General features: G+C 46.8%; 1 pseudogene; it reads left to right on the forward strand.

The window, feature by feature from the left end:
* The first annotated feature begins 6,270 nt into the window (after positions 1-6,270).
* On the forward strand, positions 6,271-7,338 carry LOC144727878 (trace amine-associated receptor 365 pseudogene; annotated as a pseudogene).
* Positions 7,339-8,530: the final 1,192 nt, after the last annotated feature.

Here is an 8,530-nt window from a genome sequence, read left to right on the forward strand (position 1 = left end):
AAGGAGTATGTTGAATATGGATGGAACCAGAACACAGCCTTGCTTGACCCCGACATCAACGTTGAAAGGCTCCGATTGAATCCCACCAAGAATTACTCTGGCATGTATTTCTTCATGGAACTGTTTTAGAATGCTCAAAAACTTGGGAGGCACCCCAAATTTGATGACCTGCTGCCAGAGTATCTCACAGTTGATGGTCTTGAATACTTTGGTGAGGTCGATACAAGCTATGAAGAGGTCAATGATTTGCTCCCGGCATTTATCCCGCAGTTACTTTGCCACAAATATCACGTCGGTGGTGCTCCTGTCTTTCCTGAAGCTGCACTGGGATTCTGGTTTGACGTTTTTCAAATCGGTTATCTGCGAGCCAGTAGAGCATTATTCTGGCGAGGTCCTTCCTGGTGACTGAAAGAAGGGAGATACCTCTGAAATTGCTGCAAGCTACGTTGTCAACCTTCTTATTGTAGATAACTACAATATTTTCATCCTTCCATTACTGTGGGATTGTTTCTGACAGCCAGATGACTTGATGAAAAGGTGTAAATGGCGTAGGATGAGGTATCCCCCGTGATTCAAGATCTCAGCTGAGATGCCGTCAGGTCCAGCACTTTTGTTGTTTTTCAGGCCTTTGACCGCTTAGTGAGCCTCATAAAATCGTGGTGGACTGTCAAGTTTATGAATGGATGGGATATCAGGGAGTGTGTCAAGGATGAGTGGGTATGTGGGGTTGATGTGGTTGAGGAGGTTATCAAAGTGCTCCGCCCATTTCTCCAATATCTTTTGTTGGTCCTTGGAATGCGTTTTGCCATCAACAGGCCTGACTGGGGTGATGGCTTGTTTTGGGGGGCCATAAAGGGCTTTGATGGCATCATAAAACAGTTTGGTGTTGTTTGCATCTGGGTGGATTAGGATCTCATCTGCCGTTTGGACCTACCAGGTGTCCTCCATGGCATGGATAGCACGTTGGGACTCTGCTTTGGCCTTGGAGCGAGATGATTGGAGAGTGGGGTAGTCTGGGTTGGAAAAAACTGTTTTGTGGGCTTGGCGTTTGTTCTGTAGTAGTGTGTGGATGTAGGCAGCGTTTTCATCAAACGAGTCTGGGTGATGCTTTTTGGTGTACCCGATTGATTTCGAGGCTGCCTCGAAGATAGCTGTGCACAACTCAATCCATGTGGTGTTGGGGTCGGAGTCCGGGGAGTTTGGGGGGAATTTCGTGGAGAGGAAATGCAGCAGGTTGTTAGTGGATGGATCTCAATGCAGAGCTTGGCTTTGATCATACAGTGATCAGTCTAACATTCTGCTCCACGCATGGCTTGGGTCACTAGTACCTCCTTTTGGTCGCACTGATGGATGATGATGTAATTTAGCAGGTGCCTGTGTTTTGAGCAGGGGTGTTGCTATGAGTAATTGTGTTTGTCCTTCAACTGGAACAGGGTGTTGGTGATCACTTGGTGGTGTTTGGAAAATAGGGAGAGTAGCCACAGCCCGTTGCTGTTCTGCTTAACCACCCCATGCCAGCCTAGTACACAGTCCCAAATATGGTGTTCGGAGCCCACCCTGGCGTTGAAGTTTCCAATGAGGAATAGCTTTAATGTATGTGGTGTGTTTTTAATGGCAGTGTCGAGAGCTTTATAGAATGCCTCCTTCACGTCATTGTCTGCGTCCAGTGCAGGCGCATAAGCACTGATGAGCATGGCAGAGCATCCCCCAGCCAAGGGGATGTGCCACGTCATCAGCCACTCACTAATGCCAACAGGGGATAGAGGGACGCGTTGGAGGATTGAGGTTCTCACAGCAAAACCCACTCCATGGAAACGGCGAGCATCTTCTGGAACACTCTTCCAGAAGAAGCTGTAGCCCTCATCCACCTCTGTGAGAGAGTCTCCATGGAAGCGGGTTTCACTGAGCGCTGCAATGTTGATGTTGTATTTCCTGAGTTCATGGGTCACGAGAGCTGTCCTTCTGTGTGGTTTGTCAGTTTCTTTTCGTAAGAGTCCAAGAGGGTGTGGATGTTCCATGAAGCAACTTAAAGAAGTAAACGAGTCTTTGGTTTCCTTGAGTTTCGGTCACTGAATGGAATGCTTCGTTGGTAGCGGCTTACCACCCGGAGTGAGTGGAACAGACACTGTTTAGACCACTTTTACTAGGTCTTTCTCCATTAGGGGTGAGCAGTGCGGGGCTGCTCAGACATGATGGAAGCTGCCGAGGAGACATGCCTTGTCTCAGCGACCAATACTCCATCGCTGCCTAAGTGTAGTGTTTGTCTAGATGCTCCCAGTCACATCCTTGACCTGTACCTTCTGTCATTTGCTGTTTGCCACAGGGTTTAAAAAAGGTGGGGTGGGGGAGTTGGAGCAAGAAGCTTGCACAGCGAGTAGATTAAAGTGAGGGTAGGGGTGTGCATTCTCAATGCCTACCATCTTCACTCCAGGCAAACATACTCAGGTGGCATGAGGAACTCACGACGACCTTCGTCTGGCCAGAGCTGCAGGGGACTGCCAGAGAATCGTTTTGTTGAATACCACTGTTGCGGGTGCCCACCACAGATTTGGAGTCAGGGTTTTTTCCCCTAGCCAAAGTTTACCCACAAGGCAGTGGGGCAGTGGTTGGGAAGTTGGAGATACCTCTGAGGACCACTGCAGCTCCGAGATCCCCTACTGCTTTGGTCTTGTGTCGCGAGATACCAGTTACCGTGGGCTGTCAACGGGGAGGCACAGTAGGAGTCTTGGTAATGGAGAGGCTCTGTACTGACAAGGAAGACTTACGCGCTCGGCTTCCTGTTTCACCATGGCGGCTAGTCAGCAGCAGCATTTGACAGCATGGGTAGCAAAACATAGCAGGCAAGCGAGCATGCAAGCAGAGCAGCAGGCAGTTAGATGATTTTTTTTAAATTGACGTTTGCTGGAGATTACATCCAGTGTCATTAGGAGCCGAGCATTTTGTTCACATGTGATGTTTCTGGATGTAATCTCCAGTGAAACGTCGATTTAAAAAAAACACCAAAGTCAACTTGTTGCTCACTTTCCAATATTCCTCCTCCTCCGGATTTTGCTGAAAATCCAAATCATTTGGCAAAATTTGCCCCAACGTGAACACTCGATTTTGGTTGATTCTGCTAGGTGGCGGAGGGTTATGATTGAAACTAATTGACATTATGACTACAAGACGATCTAACCCGAAATAAACACATTTTAAATCATGGTGGAAAGTGTTTCTTCACGCATTATTTTATATCAGTAGAGTAGTGGTTCTGTACAACGTCTAATGATGCCTTTCGTTTTAAGACGCTCTGTACATTATTAAGTATTCGTATTGAACGGCTGTCCAAACCAAGGTGCGCGGGCTCGGATTTGTCGCTAATTCCGTTATGATCTTCGAGAACACTTTGTATGCATGTCTTTAACCAATACATGTAATGTTCCAACTAACGATTTATTTATTTAATCGAAGTTCTTTTAACAGGAGGATTTCTCCACAATTCTAGCTGTCCTCTGATGAGGCTGGTTGTAATTACCAGCGATACGTCGTACTCGATTTGTAAATGTGGGTTTACTCTCCAGGACACCGGTGTGCTGAAGTAGTAACTAATTGGCATGTTTTGTTTACATGAAAAAACTTACTAATTAGTTGTTTCGGGTGGTGGTGAGTATAACGATGCATTTATATTTACGCGATTTAACCCCAAAAAAAACCTCTTATGGATAATATTGGCCGCGCAAGCCTCCATATTAAATGCTTTATTTCAATTGTAAAAAACGTATCGTGGCAAAAAAAGGCATTTGATTTCATGTAAACATTGGGTAGTAAATCAATCCAGTCATTGTGTTGCAATAGCTGTTACTACTTGTTTTGTTTGTAATGTCCACAGTCATTCCATATGGAACGAGAATGTTCCCTGTTTTAATATTGTAAAGGGCAATGGTTACTTCTTCAAGTATGGCATCTAGAACCATCTCCTCTTACTCTGACAAATTGTTTCCTAGCAGAAAGAGGGACGTAGGAGACATAGAATATACAGAGGAAGACAAAGGGACAGATAGATAGATGGCAGTGAGACCCAGACACAGAGAGAACAATAGGAAGACAGAGATCGTTGACTATGACTTCCCGCTTGTCTGCCTACCAGCTTTTCTGTGGTGCCTCAGTGAGTGTGAGAATCAATTTACATGCACAACGCTATATCCAACTAAATATTATTATTCATGCAGTTTTTCAGGAACTCGTGGTATTGCATAATGTTTAAGACTATAAGACAGAAAGAGATAGAGAGATAGAAAATACAAATACACGGAGACGGAGGTGAACAGAGTCTTGTCATATTCTTGGTTCTTGTATGGAATTGATGTGGTCGAGGAACTGGTCTAGAGCAGGCCGGCCATGTGGCCAGATGACAAAAGTATCATCCACGTACCTCTTCCATAAGGTTGGGCGCAAAGTGGCAGTCTGGATGGCGTCAGTCTCAAATTTCTCCATGAAAACGTTGGCTACAACCGGAGATAGGGGGGAGCCCATTGGGGTGCCCTCAGTTTGTTTGTAGAAAGTTCCATTCCAGGTGATTCCAAAGAACACAGGATGAGATGTTACTATCCTTTGTGCAAGCACTTCCAAGAGTTCATGAACAGTGAGCCTGGTGAAATTTGGGGAGCGCATCGTCAGTAGTGAACCTTTGGTTCCTAGGGTGTTTCGGCCTTTCATACTATACACCCTCCCCAAAGGCGGCCAGCGACAGGGTGATCAATCCTACGCTTGCGTCCCATTCCCAATTAGTCATAGGAGTTGCCTTGTTGTTGATAGCCAACATCCCATGGGACTATGCATGGCAGGGGTGTCCTCCTCCCTGAGTCAAGCATTGTTGACTGCATACCTCCTGGCCCTCTCACTTTGGGACCCAGCTGGGGTCTTTCCTCTTCATCCAGAGCCACTGACTGCTGCCTTCTGCCGCCTCCGATACAGCTCTGATTGCCGAACGCTGGCTCTGGCCCTTAATTCCCAGGTCTCTAAGCAGTCTGGTTGTAGATGTTGCCACAAAACCTCTGCAGCCCACCTCCACTGGTCGGACTTCTGTGTTCCAGCCATGATGCCGTGAAGTATGTATTGGTTAAGCAGTGTCTCACCAAGAGGGGTACCTCTGTGTTCAGTCCTTGATGAACCAAGTCTTCAATGATTGCGATGGTGTCAGGTACAGGAACTTTGGTGAATAAGGAAACTACATCAAAACTGACAAGCAGGTCGTCTGGGGACGATACCAGGTGAGTAGAGTTTAGTACCGCAGAGGTGGTTTTTCCAGTGAAAGGACGCAGGATTTCTGACAAAAAACGAGCAAGTTTGTAGGTGGGGGAGTTGATAGTGGAGACGATGGGACGAAGGGGTGTATCTTCTTTAAGTATCTTTGGTAAGCCATATAACCTTGGTGACCTGGCAGCAGAAGGTTTCAACGAGAACTGTTTGGTTTGATCAATTAATGCGGTTGAATCTGAAATGATTTTGTTGGTTTTAATGACGAGGCTGTTGGTGGGATCTCTTTTTATTTTTGTATAGCTGCCATCGTTAAGTAATTCTTGAATTTTGATGTTATATTCTATTTTATCCACGATGACAGTGACATTGCCTTTGTTGGCTGAGAGGATGTCAATGTCATCCCTCCTTTTTAATTTATATACTTCAAAACGCTCATCTTTGCTGAGGTTGCTAGCTGGCATCTTAGCGTTTTTGAGGGTTGCAGCGATTTCAGATCTTACCACGTCTGCAGCTATGTGACCCAGGCCCTTGAGAGCCACGTCTACTTGGGCAATTATATCATTAACTGGTATGTGTTGAGTCTTGTCAGTTTATTGACAAAACGCATATCAACTATAATATTTAGCGTTAAATTAGAATTTGTGAATAGGACACAGAATATGAAGGAGGTTGCTGACAAGGATATATATCGCTGAGTTTGATTGCTGTCCCCTCGAATGGTTGCAGGATTTTCTCCAGGCCCTCCGATTTCCTCCTACACGTGGACACACCAACTGCTCAAGGACAGGAAGTGGCCAAACATCTTAAAGGACGCTTTTCATTTTCCCAAAATTGTAAGAAACAGAGATGGTCAGGAGATATAGGATGTATGTGCCCCAGACACTGATGCTGGGTGAATGACTGTGCTAGAGAGAGGCAAGACAAATGCATGCAAGGAACAGTGGACAAGTTGGCAAACGAGTGACTGTGAAGCAAGAAGAAGTCCCTTAACTGATTGAGACGCTGGGCACTGAATAGTTCGAAGGGGGCACCATGAACTCCAGCCTGGCTCTAGGACTCATGGGTGGGGATCCTGACCACAATGCCTCCAACGTGGAGCCACTGATCTGTCTGATCCGGGAGTCCGGCCTCCGCTGCCGCCCAGCTCGAATGTCTGCACGCATCGCCAACATCGTCTTAATCATCATGATTGTTACCACGGTGTTGAACGTCCTGGGAAACATGACCATCATCATGGCTATCTCCTACTTTAAGCAGCTGCAGGTGCTGCCCAACACCTTCACCTTTTCCCTGGCGGTGGCCGACATCATGGTGGGCGTAGTGGTGATGCCCTTCTACACGACACAGTGCGTCTACGACTGCTGGTTCTACGGCCAAAAATTCTGCAAGGTCCACCACTTCCTTGATGCCTTCATGTGCACCGCCTCCACCTGGCACCTCTGCTGCATCGCCTACGAGCGATACCTGGCAATTTGCGACCCGATGCACTATAGGCAGCGCTTTACCTGGAAGACAGCAGCCCTGCTTCTTGCCACCGCATGGCTCGCGGCAGTGTTATACGTGGTGCCCGTGATGCTAGGATGGATTGTCATTGGCATCGAGGACATGATGGCAAGCCGCACCTGTACGGACAACTGCATCTTCTACATGAACAAGCCATTCTCGAGCTGTGGTGCCGTCATCACCTTCATGGTGCCGACAACGGTAATGACCCTTGCCTACGCGAAGATTTACCGTGTGGCACGCAAGCAGGCCCGCTCCATCAGCATCCAGCAGCAAGGGAGTCAGGGCAAGTCGGGCTTCAACAAGCAGCAGTGGGCGGCCATGAAACGAGAGCACAACGCCACCAAGACTGTGTCCATCATTCTGGGCGTCTTCATTTTCTGCTATGCGCCATTTTTTTACACCATCGTCAAAGATGCCTGGATCGATTTTAGAACAAATTCCTTCACCTGGGACATGGTAAACTTTTTGGGGCATGTTAACTCAGCCATCAACCCTTACCTATACGGGGGCTTCAACCGCGCGTTTCGTAACGCCATCCACATCATGTTTAGCCGCAAGTTTTGGCAGCCTGGGAGCCGCTCAGCCGAGCTGTGAGTGTCCAATGAGGTCCTAAATTTGATTTCTAGGATTTAATTTAACATTAAATCGAGTTTATGTGTGTAATGTGTTTGATGGTTTCTCAGTCCCATCACTAGTTATTGAACAGGGTTGCGGGGTGGGGGGGAGAACACGTGTGTGTCTTGGAAAACTTGATGCAGACATCCTCACGCCTACTACGGTTATTTGGGCATGTGCTCCCTAAACCTTGGTTCACACTACCTGCCAGATTTGTTGCGCGTGGATATATTATGGATGGACGAGGCCAAAGGGGTCTCTCGTGATTTTGGTTGCTTTAATGCCATACTACTGTAGCGGACACTCTCCTCACAAACCCGCCGAGACAGGTCAGAGTTCCAGTCCGTTTATTCCACCTTTGAAACACACAGCTCCCTCCTTCATCCAGTTTCTTCCTTACGTCCCTCCTCCGACGTGCTTTCTTATCCTCCCAGGTCCCTCTCCCATCCCCCCCACCCTCATCCCTGTCACCTCATTTCCAGCTGCCAATCACGTATCGTCACATCTTGGACCATGTCTCCTCATCTCCTGCCACCAATCACAGATCGTCATACTGCGGGGTTACTCCTGGTCAGGCAAGCGCAGGGATTGATGTCAGCGTGTAGGGCATAGGGAATGATGATGTTGTGGGGACAGTTATGGAGGACTGTTGCAAAACGTAAACCATTCCTTTTAAGGGAATTTGCCAAACTTTTCAAAGCAAGATATGCTGGAAGTCTTGACACAGTGAGTCTTTCATGGATGATTGATGACCTAATGGTTAAAATGTGTGAGTGGTCTATGTTGTTGCAGTTGGATTACTATCAAAGTAAAATGGACTGAGGAAAGTATTTTAATTTCATGTGGTCAAGGGTTGTCGGCCATTTAAAGTTTTAAAGTCAAACATTTAACATGGAGACAATAATTAGCACACACTATAGTGAATAGGCCTCATTCTGGCTTTAAATTTTAACAAACACAATTGAAGACATCATCACGTCAAAGCGTGTGATAATACAGCTGATACCAAAGAATTGAGTGCTCGCTATAATTATTGTGATCTGTGCTTTTCGGCTGTCGTGTAAAATAAGGAATAGTACGTGTTCAGTTTTCCAACTCCTGGACAAAAAGTCTGCCCACACTGTGCAGGTCGAAACGGTTATTTTGCCAGACTTTATGTTGGTCAGCCTGG

Source organism: Lampetra planeri, chromosome 27 (genome assembly GCF_965212315.1).
Source record: "Lampetra planeri chromosome 27, kcLamPlan1.2.h2, whole genome shotgun sequence".
NCBI classification, from domain to species: Eukaryota; Metazoa; Chordata; class Hyperoartia; order Petromyzontiformes; family Petromyzontidae; genus Lampetra; species Lampetra planeri.